Source organism: Macrotis lagotis, chromosome 6, assembly GCF_037893015.1.
Source record: "Macrotis lagotis isolate mMagLag1 chromosome 6, bilby.v1.9.chrom.fasta, whole genome shotgun sequence".
Lineage (NCBI taxonomy): Eukaryota > Metazoa > Chordata > Mammalia > Peramelemorphia > Peramelidae > Macrotis > Macrotis lagotis.
Genome location: NC_133663.1, coordinates 90187842 through 90204035, shown reverse-complemented (window position 1 = coordinate 90204035; position 16194 = coordinate 90187842).

The following is a 16194-nucleotide window of genomic DNA, read 5'->3' as shown; positions in this document are numbered from 1 at the left end:
AGGGGTTTTCCCACAGGATTGAGTCTCTTCATGTCCTATGTTAAGGATTGAGTGTTGAAAAACTAACAGGGATAGAACCTGCATAATAAGAAAATGATATGACAGATGTCTTCAAGCATTTGAAGGGATATCAAATGGAAGAGAGATTAAACATATTCTGTTTGGCCCTAAAGGACAGAACCAGGAGCAATAGGTGGGAATCAAATAGGGATAAATAAATTTAAAATTTGAATTTCAAAAATAAAGTTCACTTGAATTCCAAAAATAAAATTCACTAGTACAGGACAGGAAGGTATGATTAGGTAGTAGTTCTTCTGAAAAAGATTTGCAAGTTTTAGTGAACTGCAAGCTGAATGTGTGTGGGTACACAGGCTATTCTAACAGCCATGACACAAATCATCTCCAAGTAAAACCGCCACCTGGACAGTCTCAGGAGCTGGCATGCCTCCCTGAGAGATAAGGGGAGCCAGAGTCCTTGGGAGCCAGAATCCTTGGGAGCTGGACATTCCGCCCCACTGACCAAGGGCACTAGACACAGCTGTGCCTTATCATCTCCTCCCTAATGTATCCCCCATCCTGTAATGCAAGATGCTGCACGTACACAATTCTTACACCCCAATTACCTCATTATTCTTTGTTCTACCCCAGAAGACCTAACAGTATATATGTAATAGCTAAGCAATAATAAAATTGAGCTGGAGGCATAAGGCAGTAGTGGCTTGACTCCTTATTCTCAGCTCCCCTCCTGGAGGGAGGTCACCGCTGTGGGCCCCAAGGAAGCAAGCCACAACAAATGTGTCATCAATGTAATATGGCAAAAAAAAAAAAAGACAAATTTGATTTGGGGCTACAATAAAGAGGTGATCGAAAATTCTCCCTAGCCCTCTCCCAATCAGATCACATCTAGAGTACTGGATTTAGTTCCAGATACTACTGTTTAAGATGTCCAATGATAACCTGAAGAATATATAGTAGAAAGCAACCTTAATGGTAAAATACATTGAATTCTGATCCTAATAAACTGGGGATGTTTTGTAAGATGAAGAGAAAATTCCAAAGGGGTAAGGCAGCTATCCTCAAGTATTTGAAGGGCTGTTATATGAAATAGAAATTAATCTTATTCTTTTGTTCCTAGAGGGCAGACAAGCAATAGATGAAAATAACAAAGAAGCAAATTTAGAATTAATTTAACTTCCTAAGAATAAGATTTATCCATAAGGATAAGGTTTGGTGGGTCCCTCACATCAGAAGTCCTCAAAGAGAAATGAAATGAGTAGGCATGTCAAACTAACAATTCCTTTTCAAATTTGAATTGAATTCAATTCCTTCAGTTTCTAGGAACTCTGGGGAAAATATATGTGTTTCTGTAAATAAAAAGAAAGGAGCAGAGAGCATTAAAAAAAAAGTATAGAAGTGAATGTGAGCAGGTTGTAACATAAAAAACTAGGAAGATCTAAGATAAAAGATGTCCTCAGGTGCTGAGTGAAGCAAGCAGAACCAAGAGTACATTGAATACATTAACAGCAACATTGTGTGATGATCAGCTATGATGGACTTAGCTTGTCTCAGCAGTTCAATGATTAAGGATAATTCTAAAAGACTTGTGATGGAAAATGCCATCCACATTGAGAGAAAAAACTATGGAATCTGGATGCAGACCAAAGCATACTATTTTCATTTTTTAAAACTTGTTTTATGCTTTTTTTCTTATTCTCATAGTTTTCCCCCCCCTTTAGTTCTCATTCTTCTTTCACAACATGTCTAATATGGAAATATATTAAACATGATTGTACATATCTAACTTAAATCAGATTACTCACTGTCATGGGAAGTGGGGAGAGAAGGAAGGGAGGCAGAAAAAATGTGGAACTCAAAAGCTTACAAAAATATGAATGCTGAAAACCATCTTTGCATGTAATTGAAAAAATAAAATAAATTAACATTCATAAGAAAGATGTCATCAGGAAAACATATGAATGAAAAAGAAAATAATCTGGTCATGTGACCAAATTGAGGAATATTGGAAAGACAGACTGTATGCTACACTAGTGTCCTTGAGATTTCAGGGATTTCAGCACAAATTTTTCAAAAAAAAATGTAGATATTCATAAAATTATAAGTATTTCATTATATTTTTATTTATTTTGTTCAATATTTCCCATTTATTTTTTAATCTGGTTCAGGTTGTGCTAGAGAATGTTGCTGACCACATGCTCCCAACAGCCAGAGGTATGTGATACCTCTGCTTTAAATGACAGAGAAATTTATATTTGATCCTAGAGGATAATGAGTATAGAGCCAAACTTACCCTTTAAGAAAATCATTCTAGGGGGCGGCTAGGTGGCGGCTAGGTGGCGCAGTGGATAAAACACCGGCCCTGGAGTCAGGAGTACCTGGTTTCAAATCCGGCCTCAAATACTTAATAATTACCTAGTTGTGTGGCCTTGGGCAAGCCACTTAACCCCATTGCCTTGAAAAATCTTAAAAAAAAATCATTCTGAAGAACAGATTTGTAGTCCCTCTAATGGACTCACAATCTAAATCATAAGCCCAGAGATTTTTGGCTCCTTGTAGGAGCTACTAGAGCTAAATATTCTCTTTGAAAATACAAAGTTAGGGGCGGCTAGATGGCACAGTGGATAGAGCACTGGCCCTGAGTCAGGAGTACTTGAGTTCAAATCTGGCCTCAGACACTTCATAATTACCTAGCTGTGTGGCCTTGGACAAGCCACTTTACACCATTGCCTTGCAAAAACCTAAAAAAAAAAAGGGAGAGAGAGAGAGAGAGAGAGAGAAAATACAAAGTCAATTGCAAACTACCAGATACTATTGTAAGGCCTTAGTGGAGTGTTATTTAATGCAGGATAATTGCAACATTTTTTAAAAAAGATGTTATAGTTGTATCATTTTGTTAAAGATGTTTCTAATGTAATTGCACATGTGTTAAAATAATTTCTTCAAATGGGGTGTGTGTGTGTGTATGTGTGTGAGTGTAAGTGTACATGTGTCTCCTGAAAATTTTGGTTTAAAAAGTGTTTTTAGATAAATTAATAGGATCATAAGAAGTTAGAGCCAAAGGGGATCTTAGGGCTTTCTATTATTTCACAGATGAGTAAATTGAGTGACTCAGAGTTAACCAACTTGTTAGTGGAAGAGCTCATAATACAGATCTTTTAATTCCTAGTTCATTGATCTTTTTCATAGGATGCTGTTCAAGTTATCAAGAAATCATTTGGGGATAATAACTTTAAAGATTGACTTTTGACAGGTTGCTACTTGCTTTAAGTGATATAGCATCAGGGCAGGAGTGAGGAGGACCTGAGTTCAAATATGACCCTCAGACGTTTAATAATTACCTAGCTGTGGGACCTCGCTTAGCTCCACTGCTTTACAAAAACATACCAAAAAAAAAAAAAGATATAGCATCTACTTATATGTGTCACCAGTCACACTTATTTTCCTAAATTTTTTAGAAGCCCCAATAATCAACACTTCACTCTGAAAATTAATTTTTTTAGAACTTCATTCCCATCAGCTATCTTTATACTTTAGTTTTTTGCTTGATTACTCAGCAATTGTTGAAAATTATCAAAATATACTTAGTACAGTATGAAATAATGGCATTAAAGGGGGTATATTTTCCTCAGGTTATTGTTGTAGCCTTATGGTATTTTGAAAAATTTAGTGGATGGTTCATGTTATTAGAATATACTGCTAATATTTCCTTTTCTTTGATACAGAGCTCAGCATTATATCAACATGCCAGTCCAGTTCAAACCAAAGTCAGCAGGAAAATTCGAAGGTCTCTTAGTGGTTCAAACTGATGAAGGCAAAAGTATTGATATTCGATTAGTTGGTGAAAGTCTTGAAAAAAGTTTAACTAGAAAGCAGTTTAGTATTATAAAATAAATTGTTATAATAGTTTTCTCTTTTTTCTAAGCCAAAAAAAAAAGATTTTGTAAATGTTTTGTATTATAAATTGAGCTATGTTTAACAATTTTTGTTTTTGTCCTAATATTGAAGACTACTAAAATATCATGTTTCTCTTACAATTATTGGACATTTTTACAAAGGAGGAAAATGTTCTATTTTTACATTGATTATGTTTTGCCAATAAAGATGTATTTATTTTAATACACTAAAAAAATAAATCATTCTGGGAGTTAAAGAAGGATGAATTTGAGAGAGACTTGAGGCAAGAAGACCAGTTAGAGTAATTGACCGCAATAGTTCAGGCAAGAAAGAAAGAGGCCCTTACTACTGATCCTTTTCTTTCCATTTTATCCCATGAGAATTCCAGCAAATTCATTTTAGGGAGAAAACACTTTTTACCACAAACTCTATCCTCCATGATAATTTCTTTAGGAGAGGGAAAAAAGGATTTCTTGAATATTTGAGTTTTAGTACAGAGGTTGATGTCAGTGGCTTTTAAAATAAGCAAATTTTACATCCTTCCAAATGATTACTTTTTTTAAAAAAGCTCATTCTTTTATACTAAAACATTAAAATTCAGCATATTTTAATTTTCATATGCAATAGAATAACTGAATACTCTCCAAGGGGTATTCTTTACTCTTGGGGTCCAGATAATTATAAAATCTCTACAGTCACTAGATAGCCCCCAAAAGTTCAATGTCACTTCAATGCACTCCTAAAAGTCAATAGTCTTCCATTCATCTAAGGTGAAGATGCCCAGTCTATTTTTCTCTTCTTTTCTGTATTAAAATGCTTCTTCTCCACCAAGAAAGAAAATGAAAAAAATTAAAACCCAACAATAGTTTTGATACTATTAGCAATCTGTGAGACCTTGCTCAAATCATTTTACTTCAATCTCTCAGTCTTTAAAATAAAAAGTGGATTATATGACCTCTGTGAGAAAATAGGGTGTTGATCTTCACAGGATGTGGAGGGGAGCCTCAGGGAATCCATTACAAAGGGGGAATGGCCCAGCCAATCACAAGACTGGAAGAGTCTTCCTAATCCCATTCCAGGGATACCAAACCCAAGAGTGACCTAGAGATCTTGACCTAATGCTCAGTAGAGTTTGCACAATTAGGTAATTGAATATTAACTCACACACCCCCTGTGACGATTGGGATTCTTTGACATATCATGCATTGGATGATGTGTGGGGGGGATCATATTAGGGTAATATCATGGAATGGGTGGACCTTTTAGATTGTAACTCAAACTCTGAGAGCCTATGAACATCCAAGAGGGAGGGGAAAGAGTTTCTGAGGACAATAAATGACCTGACTCCTGAGACTAAGGCATGCCTCACGCCTAGGAGTGAGGTACCTGTATCTTGTAAGGTATATCTTGCAAGGTTCGTGAATAAAATGTACAACTTCCTCTCACTCTAGCAGGTTTTTCTTTTCATTCATTTATAACAACCTCTAAGGTTATTTCTCCCTCAAACATTCTCTGCTTTTTATTATTCTATGACTAATACATAATTATGTCTTTAAAATACTGCTGTAACAATCAGGCACAATTTTGAGGTATCTGCAAGATACCATGGAGAATACCATCTGTATCCAGAGAAAGAATTATGGGGTTTAAACAAAGACCAAATTTAATTTGGTCTAATTTTTAAAAAAAGACCATTATCTTATTATGTAATTTTGCTCTCTCTCATACTTTATTTTTTCCCTTAAGGATATGATTTCTCTCTCAACACATTCAGCTTAGATCAATGTATACCATGGAAACAATGTAAAGACTAACAGACTGCCTTCTGTGGGAGGTGGGGGGAGGAAAGGAAAATTAGAGGGAAAATTGTAAAATTAAAAATAAATAAATAAATAAATAAATAAATGCATTTTTTTAAAAACTAAAAAAAAGGGCAGCTAGGTGGCGTAGTGGATAAAGCACCAGCCTTGGAGTCAGGAGTACCCGGGTTCAAATTCAGTCTCAGACACTTAATAATTACCTAGCTGTGTGGCCTTGGGCAAGCCACTTAACCCCATTTGCCTTGCAAAAACCTTAAAAAAAAAAACTAAAAAAAATTCTGCTGTAAAGATGGAGTTTCCCATTATGAATAGTTTGACCTGTGATACTGAGGAAGGCTAATCCTTCCATTTTATACTTTTACAACACAAAAAAGGGAACAGAATTGATCAGTTGTTCTGGCTAGTAACTAAGCCACTGGTGTGGCATTTATACAACTCTTCACATAATTACTTGGGTTATGGAGGATGTAAGAGGCTCTTGTAAGGAAAATAAAAATCTGTCTCTTTCAAAAGATCCACAAGCAGAATGTGTCACTTGTCATCCCTAAAGAAAGAGGTCCTGGTTCCTTCTTCCTCTGCTCTCAGGGACTGGAGGAAGTTGGAATGTTCACAGAAGCATATGGATTCTTTGATGTGTGGTTGTAGCACAGGGAGATGGAGGGAGGAGTGACATCAGAATGGCATAAACAGATCAATTTACTGGTCAGGTTTAGAGGACCAAAATTAGAAAAAATGATTACTATTCTATAATGTCCATGGTCTTTCAGGCTCTGATTCTTCGCTTTCTTTTTTTTTTCCCCTTTCCTTTTTCTTTTTTGCAAGGCAATGGGGTTAAGTGACTTGCCCAAGATCATACAGCTAGGCAATTATGAAATGTCTGAGGTCAGATTTGAACTCAGGTCCTCCTGACTTCAGGGCCAGCACTCTATCCAGTACACCAACTTAGCTGCCCCTTGACTCTTCTTTGTTACATCGATTTAAAGAAATAGAGCAATAGACAGAAACATATGCTAACCTTTATTTTAAATCATTTGCTCTGTGCTAGAGGTTTAGTTATTCAAATACAAGCAAACAAGACAATGGGGGAAGATAATGCATAAAGGGAAGGAGTGTGGGAAGGTAGCTACACCTGAGTAAAAGTTGCAAGCAAAGAAATAGGAGGAGGAAGGAAGGTTGGATTAACATCAAGAATATGCAAAGTTCTTTAAAAGACAGCAAGTTTCTCTTATAAACAAAGTTCTTTTTTTTTTTAATTGCATTATTTTCCTGTTGGATTATGACTATGAGATAGGAAACACAACAGTTTCCAAAGGATGTATAATGGAGAGGGCAATGGAAATACCCATGGTAAATGTGAGCAGGCTGCACTCTATAATCACTGAAAAACTTTGAAAATCAGATAAAAAAAGAAATTATCTGAGAAATATATATGATGAGGGGGCAGTTAGGTGGCGCAGTGGATAGAGCACTGGCCCTGGAGTCAGGAGGACCTGAGTTCAAATCCGACCTCAGACACTTAATAATTACCTAGCTGTGTGGCCTTGGGCAAGCTACTTAACCCCATTTGCCTTACCAAAAAAACCTAAAAAAAAAAATCCTTAAAAAAGAAAAAAGAAATATATATGATAAGAAGAAAAAGGGAAGGGGTAACAAGTAAGTGTTCCACTGCCATCCTCTTGATGTCAGGAGAATATGAAGATGGTATATAGGACAATAGTTGGACTCCACTGTTGCAAACTTGTGAGAAGATTGGACAAGGGATAATTTCATAGGATGGACAGGCATGGATAGATTGGGATTTACATCAATGAAGGATATATGAGGTCACAGGTCCACTTCAGTAATCACACAATCCATTAACAATTATATTCTAATTTTTCTCTTTTGTCCATTCTTTTGGAATTCTAGAAATGATCTTTTAGTTTACAAATCTTGGACCATTCTCATTTCTAAAATGAGAAAGAATGGAAAAGAGTTATGTCTATGCCTGATTTTATATATCTCAAACCAAACCAAAATGCAGCCTTACTTCTAATCTTCAAGTTGGGTGTTTAGGATATTACAATTTTTCTCTTTCTTAGAGTAAGAGATAGAATTTTCACTAAAGGGGCAGCTAGGTGGCACAGTGGATAGAACACTGGCCTTGGAGTCAGGAGTATCTGAGTTCAAATCTGACCTCAGACACTTAATAATTGCCTAGCCATGTGGCCTTGGGCAAGCCACTTAACCCCATTGCCTTGTAAAAACTAAAAAAAAAAAAAAAAAAAAAAATAAGACTCAATCTATGCTTAACATTCTAATGATGGTTGACAGTGAAAAGTCACATCATCTCCATTTGTAAATCTCTTTTTTCAGTTTTGAGTAAATAATAATTTTATATGTTTTTACCTCAGGTCAAGTCTGCACATACCACAGATTCCAGGAGTTTGTGATTATCCATACCACCTTACATATTGCACATACCCCCCAACAGGGTATATGCCCAAAAGCCCACACAGCTCACTGGTGGAAGATTTGGAACAAGAACCCCAATATTCCTGCTTTTGCCCCCATCATTTTTTTCACTAATCTAAGCTCCCTCCCTGTAGCTCCCTACTCTCATTTTTTTTAATCACTTTTAATTGCACTTCCAAATTAAATGCACTATGATGCTAGGAATATGTTCAGTCCAAAGCAAGGTGTTTTGCTTGCTTAGTAATCCCCTTTAATGTTAGTGCCTTCCTTCTGTAATTATCTTTCATTTATCCTCTCTTTTCCATATATAGTTGTTAGCAGGTTGTCTCCCTCAATAAGCTGTGAATTTCTTGAGAACTGGAACTGGAGGGGTTTGTTTGGTTGTTTGCTGTTTTTCTTTGTCCCCTCAATATTCAGCAGTGCCTGGAGCATACTGTGTTAAAGAAATGATTTTTCAATGACTACCTATGTTGGGAGCCAGGGTCTCTAAGCTACTTGACACAGACGTGGCAAGAAGACTCAAGGCAGTCACACTGACTGATAGAACAACATTTCCTTCAATATATATAGGGATTCCATACATACCAATATTTATAGGTCTATTATTGATTGCAAAACTTACTCATCCTAATTGTGGAATGACTATAAAGGAAGGATTCCAGAGAAATTTCCTGAATAAAACAGATTGTAAACTCTGTCCAAATTTAACAGGACTGCCTCTCCCTGAGGCATACAAAAGGCTTCAACATTATGAAATCTCTGGAAAACCCAACACTGGGAATTCCAAGGAGATGTCAGAATATATAGAGGGAAACCAGATAAAAGATGGGTTAGATAGAATTCCAAGGAAATTAACAGTTTTCCCCCCCCTTACAGGAATATATGAAAAAGATGGTGAGAGAATAGTTAGTATAGGTGTCCAATATATGAACTCTAAAGCCTTAGTTTCTTGGGAAAGAATAAAAAAGTCACAGTAACCATGGTTTCTACCAACAAGGCCTGAAAGGAAAATTGGTTATTGTAAGAGTTAATGGATGGGTGGACAAGCATAATGACCCTCACTATAGATTGTTAAGGGAGTGTGTTGAAGAGCATTACTTACACAGAAAATATAAAAAACTTTCCATTAAATGAATTGCTTAATTAATAATTTTAAATGAACTAATAATTTTACAATGCACCAAAAAACTAGGTAGCAGATAGGTTGAGGTCATCATGGCCTGAGCAGGGATAAAAATTAACTACATGATCATACTTGTAACCACTACATGATCAGACTTGTAACCATATGAACTATATGATTGATAATGAAAATTGTACATTTTTGTAACCAAGGAAATGATCTTAGCTTGCTTGCTTGATGCATACATGATTCTAAGACTATAAAAATAAATCCAAGCAGCTGACAGTCAGTCAACCTGCTCCTGCCTTTAACCCCTGTGTTGACTCAACTCATTTCGCCAACTCTATCCCTCCTGTCAGGTTCTAAAGACCCCTGGGAGGCTGGACCCCCCCCCCCCCACATACCTAGTAATTTTAACACAAATAAGCAACTGAGGTTATACCTGAAGAACCTGTTCAACATCTAAAGATGAGAGTGTATTTGGCAGAAAGTATGAGAAAGAAGAGACATAATTACAGCTAGGTGGGAAATGAAGAGAGAAAAGATTTAAGAAAAATAAGACCTCTCAGAAATATACAGACAGTTTGGGATTTTCACAGGAGAAAAGAGGTCCTATCTATAGAAAAATATGTAAAGGTAGATTTAAACCTTCTTAGCTAGAGGCTGCTAGTTGGAACAAAGGATAGAATGCTGGGCCTAAAGTTAGGAAGACTTGAATTCAAATCCATCTTCAAATACTAACTATATAACTGTGGGCAAGTCCCTTAATTTTTACCTTTCTCAGTTTCCTCATCTGTAAAAAGGGGACAATAATATCACTTACCTCTCTTGACAAATGAGATATATAAAGCACTTTGCAAACTTTAAAGCACCATATAAATGCTAGCTACCAGTATGAACCATTATTCCAAGAGAGTTGGTCCAAATGTGCCCAGATGTTTTTCATATAAGGATCCATGTCCATAGGACCCCTATTCCTAAAGCTTATGGTGTGGCTTGGGTAACTCTTCCCCAGCAGAATAAGAATGGTTAGTGGGTACATGCTGTGGGATGTGTCATATCCATAAATTAAGGATCCCTGGAAATTTCCTAAATATCCCACTGCTGGGGGTCTTGGGAGGAAACTCTATTTTTATTGTTTTCTGGGGACCTGAAATAAAAATAACCTGATCATTTCAGTAATGCTTAATTAGTTTGAAGAGCATGAGAAATGTTACATTTTTACAACATAGCATATTTGAAATATATATATGTATCTTTAGATATATATATAAATATATATAATTACTATAAAATATTTTGGATATTAAATGAATACAATGTCTTCCGCATTTCTGATTATCTGTGATGGATGAAAAGTCTGAGAGACTTTTAATTAATTTAATGAATTAATTTTATTAATTATGACTAATGAATAATTAATAAAAAGATGGTCATTTGACTTTCCCTCTTACACCAAAGACAAAGCATGGAGGCCTCTCAATGCTTATATACCTTAGGAAGAGCAGGTGTTCCCTATGGGCAGAAAACAACTCTGAGTGGTAAACAATGGGAGAATGAAAATTATAATGAGAGATGAGCTTATTCTAATGAGAAGCTGGAGAATGAGACTGATTATTGTTCTTACTCCTCTGTGCTAGAGCACCCCCAGTCTCAGACAATCTAGACAAAGGGATCTACCCCTTCCTCAAGCTTGTCTGAGTAGAAAACTTTGGGATGTAATTCACCTAGGTTAGGTTCTCTTTGTAATGTTTTTCTAGTTGGGTAGGGTAAGAATTTCACTTGAATAAGATGGTCTAGGCGGAATAAATTTTAGAGCAAGGATAGAAATGTCCTCTCAGAGACTGAACTTTGATTTTTGGTTTTTTGGGTTTTTTTTAGGGTTTTTTTTTTTGCAAGGCAATGGGGTTAAGTGGTTGCCCAAGACCACACAGCTAGGTAATTATTAAGTGTCTGAGGCCGCATTTGAACTCAGGTCCTCCTGACTCCAGGGCCGGTGCTCTATCCACTGTGCCACCTAGCCACCCCCAAGATTGAACTTTGAATGGGAAAATAGAAAGAACCTAGATACACCCCCTCATTTAATTGGTTATTAATATGAGAGAAATAACCATTTCTCTCAAATTCATCTGAATATTTTTGAGAAATAAGAATTGGAAAGGACTCATATACTGTATGCAAGCTTACTATTATTATCAAGTTGAAAAATTAATCCAGAGAATATTGAACCCAGAAGTTTTAAAGTTCACTAACCACAATTTTTAGTTATTGGTGGAAATTTTACATTGTTGTTAGCAGAACTCAGATTAAGAATAAGTGGCAAAGCAGGTTTATTGGCCTAGAGTGCAACGCCTAGGACAAGAGTAGGGAAACTTCTTTCTGCCAAGGGCCATTTGGATATTTATAACATCATTATTAACCTCTGTATTTGATCATACATTTAATTAATTCACCTCTAAAAACTCCTAGATTAAATTTCAAGGCCCACTTGTGGTAACCTTGGCAGCACCAGACCAAATGATTTCACAAACCCCCTGGCCATATTTCTCCACTTTTGACCTGTGTAGGATGCTATGAGGGATACTTTCTACTACTGGCTTTTAAAATATATACAAATTTTCTTCATTCTGGAAAATTCTTCTTTCCATGACATGTATGTACTTTTTGTGACAATTTAAGTCTCATCAATAATATTAGCTCACATTTATATAACACTTTAAGATAACAAAATATTTTTCAAACAATCTCATGAGATAGTGTCAATATCATTAACAGTTTATTGATCAGGAAAGGAAGGCCAGAGAGGTTAAGTGATTTGCCCACCAACAGCAGAATGAGTTAGTGTGCCTTAGCACAGAGAGGGCAATTTTCAATCACTTTATAGAGTATGTAAATGCCTTCTACCAGCCCTTTGTGTATTAATTCAAAGAGACATAAAAGAGGAGAAATATTAAGTAACTTTTCTATTGTGTTCACTAAAAATACAAATATGCCAAATAAATTGTAAGCAATCTTAATGAGGGATTAAAAATACATGAAGGTGTAACTGTGATCACTTTTTTTCATTTTAGAAAAATAATTTGAGTATAGAATTAATGTTTTTCATGAGAATAAACCCTAAAACCTGAAATAATTTTAGAAGGAAATTTATTTGATCACTTAGTAGTAGAAGAAATCAGAAGAACATTCTATAAGTTTTGGAGAAGAGTAACAATCCACCAACCAGTTAGCTGTTTAACTATTTGGCAGAGAGATGGCAGTTTCCAGACAAAGTTCATTGAGATATATCAGTTAACTTAAACATTCAAATTTGGGGAACCCAAAATACAAGCATTGGGTGGTTCCAAGACCTTGTGGTACCCAAGCATTCCCTGTAATCATCTGACCTCTCTGGGAAGATCTCTGAGTTCATCCAATTTCTGACCATATCAAATTAAGGGAAAATAAAATTCATAAATAAGGATTTCCAAAACAATATAATAAAATATTTTCTATATTGGTATATCTGCAGAACACCAGGACATAGAATAAGAAGGCTGCTAGTTAGCACGGTAGATGGAGTTCTGGATCTAGAAATAAGTTTGTCGTGTTAAGTCATTTTTCAGTCCTGGCTAACTTTTCATGACTCAACATAAGGTTTTCTTGGCACAGAGAAGCTTGGCATTTTGTGCTTTGGCTCACTTTACAGATGAGGACATTGAGGCAAATGTGACTTCTTCAGGGTCACACAGCTATTTATCTGAGACTAGATTTGAACTCACAAAGATCTGAATTCAAATTTGACCTCAGACACGTAATAGTTTTTTGACCCTGGACAAATCCCTTAAGCCTTTGTGTGTTTCATTTACCATACCTGTAAAATTAGGATAACAATTGTTCCCAACTCCTAGAGTTTTTGTAAGGATAAAATGAGATATTTTTCAAGCACCCTTAAAACTTTAATGTTATATAAATATATTATTAATAACAATATTTCATATTATGTAGATTGAACTTTAGTATGATCTAAAATCTTGAATCTCTACAGGTTCCAAATTTAGCAAGTTCCATTACTTAGCAGCTGTGTGAGCTTGATGCTATCACCTAACTTTTGGTGTCAATTTTCATTGGCAAAATGAATGTGATCTATGAAATGACCTCTCGAGTTCTTTCCCATTCTTATATGAGTCTAGGCAATAGCCACAGGATCTCTGTAGATTTTGTCTCTTAGTGACTGGGAAACAAGGAGGAAGTTGAGATCTAGGTTGCTTCTTCACAACTGGGATAGAATCATTTCATGGCTTTGTTTTGTTTAGATTAACGATAATGAAATCTCTTAATTGCCCAGGGTATTTTTGAAGGAGCACCAAGTTCTCTTGTTTACTTAGCTGGATTTGATTGACATTAATAACAAATGAAAATATCAAACCAGTTTCTAACCTGAGTTGTGTTCTTTGGACAGCAGTAAAGTCCATTGTTCAAGTGTTCCACAAAAAAAATGATCTTTCCATAGTTTAGAGCACATAGAAGAATGTAGATCACCACTCACCATCAGGATCATCAGGAAAGGAGCATGTCACAGTGGAAAGAGTCAGAGGACCTAAATTCAAATCCCACCTCTGATGCTGAATACCTGCAGAACTTTTGCAAATCACTTCATTTCTCGGTTTCTTCCTCTTTAAAATGAGGGGGTTGGATCAGATGAATTCAAAGATTCCTTCCTTCTTTATAATTTATTGCTTGATCCAATATTCTGATCACAATCAATCCATAAATAACAAGGCAATAAACTTTCCAAAAAGAGATCACCAGTTTCATTCACAGTTCTCTTGTTTTGTCCTTCTACACACAGGGGAAATAGTCATGTTTGTTGATGCTTGTATAGTTCAAAAACATAAAAAAAGGGGGCAGCTAGGTGCAGTGGATAGAGCACTGGCCCTGGAGTCAGGAGTACCTGAATTCAAATCTGGCCTCAGACACTCAGTAATTACCCAGCTGTGTGGCCTTGGGCAAGTCACTTAACCCCATTGCCTTGCAGAAATATATACATGTATATATTTAAACATATTTATATAAAGAAAATGAGTTGATTAAGATGACCTCCAAAATCCCTGTCAGTATTAAATTTATGATCCTATAATCGTAAACCTACAGTCCTGATCATTCACTGTAGACCTGCTTCTCCTAAATCGAGCTCTATTTGAACTTTTTCCAATTTCAAATTTCCAAAACATTGCTTATATCTTTCCCTCCACATCTGCTTCTAATTCTAGCTTCATCACCTATCACAAGAAACATGGAGGCACTCACCTTCAAAATGTTGATGATTTACTAAGTCCTTATTAAATGAATATCTAAATTCATTCTTCCCTCTTACATATTTCTTTTTTCAAAAAAAGGAATAAAAATTTGCTATTAATTCATTAAATTCAGTGTGTATGTGCCTTAAATTTTTTTTATTTATTTTCAATTCAAGAAACAAAACAAGCATTTCCATAACACAATATGATTGAGGGGGAAAGATGATTGCATGTGACACTGCAAATCTATCACATACAACTTGTTATTCCCTCCAAATATAGAACAAAATTATCCTGTAAATTTCCTTTTTTATCTTTTTTTCTTCCCTCCCTCATCCCCACCCTAGAGATGACTTTAAAAAAAAGACAAAATAAAAGTGCATGTTTTATGCATAATCATCTTTCTTGTTGTCTTTTGTATATTAGGATTTTTCTGAGTTTTTATGATTGTTAAATTCAAAATAAGAAACAAAAAATTTTAAATAAATGTAATCTCTCATTTGGGCTTAGAAATTCTGACAAATCCAAGTTGTCAAAGGTACTGAAATAGTCCTACATAATGCACCTGTGGTTTTAGAATCCTTAAACCAAAGACAATATCTTAGTGAAACCAGACCAGGGATGATTACTTGGCCACTAATTTCATGGTCCAGGGTTTTTACATTGAATTATAAGATCAGCTTCTCAGGGAAAAACAAAAAACAAAACTGGATTGACTGGCCATGTAGATACTAATCCCAACATTAGGAAACAGGAAACAGGGGGTTATATCACAAACACCTGGTTCAGTTCCCTAAGTTTCTGTTGAATCCAAAACAAACTCCACAAAACAAATAGCTCAAAAGGCAGGAGGGAGGAGGAGAATAATCACCTGATCAACTTTCCAAAAGAGAGTCAACTGGTTTGATTGGTTCATTTTTTTTTCACTGAATTGCCTCACTGTCACAGAGATATAGTTTGAGTGCCAATAAGTTTGAGATCAGATGAAATCTTATCAGTTATAATGTCTAGGCTGGTCTAGTGATCACTTTGGTAACTAACCTATTTTAAAGGAAAGGCATTTAGTGAAAATATTATTTCAGTTTGAGATGCCTTATTTGTAAAAATTCAAATTCTTTTTACTGAAAAAAATTCAAATTGTATATTGTCTGATTCACCAAATTCAAACTATCTAAAAGAGGGAATGATTCCAAAGTCTTGAAACAAACCTGAGAATGTATTAAATAATGTTACCAAAATAAGTGACTGAGAATGTTAATAACTCCTGAACCATGTGACCATCTTTCCATCTCTACAAAATTGTTATAAGAATCCATCTATACTTGTCTCATTACAGGATTTCTTGATGAAGGAAGGTATGAAGAGGAAATATGTAGGCAGTAGTCAGTAGGCAATATCTCCATAGTCACACACAGTTGACTGACCTGTTCAGAGAATTCAAAATCTTTCTACTTCTTACTATTTCTTTGTTATAAAAAAAAATTTAGTGAGAGAGCAAAATACTGCCTTGAATCATCTCTCATTCAACAATGTGTCTTCTATGCCTATGTTAGTATCATATATAATTCCTAGAAAGATGTAATAATTGAAATTAATTTTATGTAAC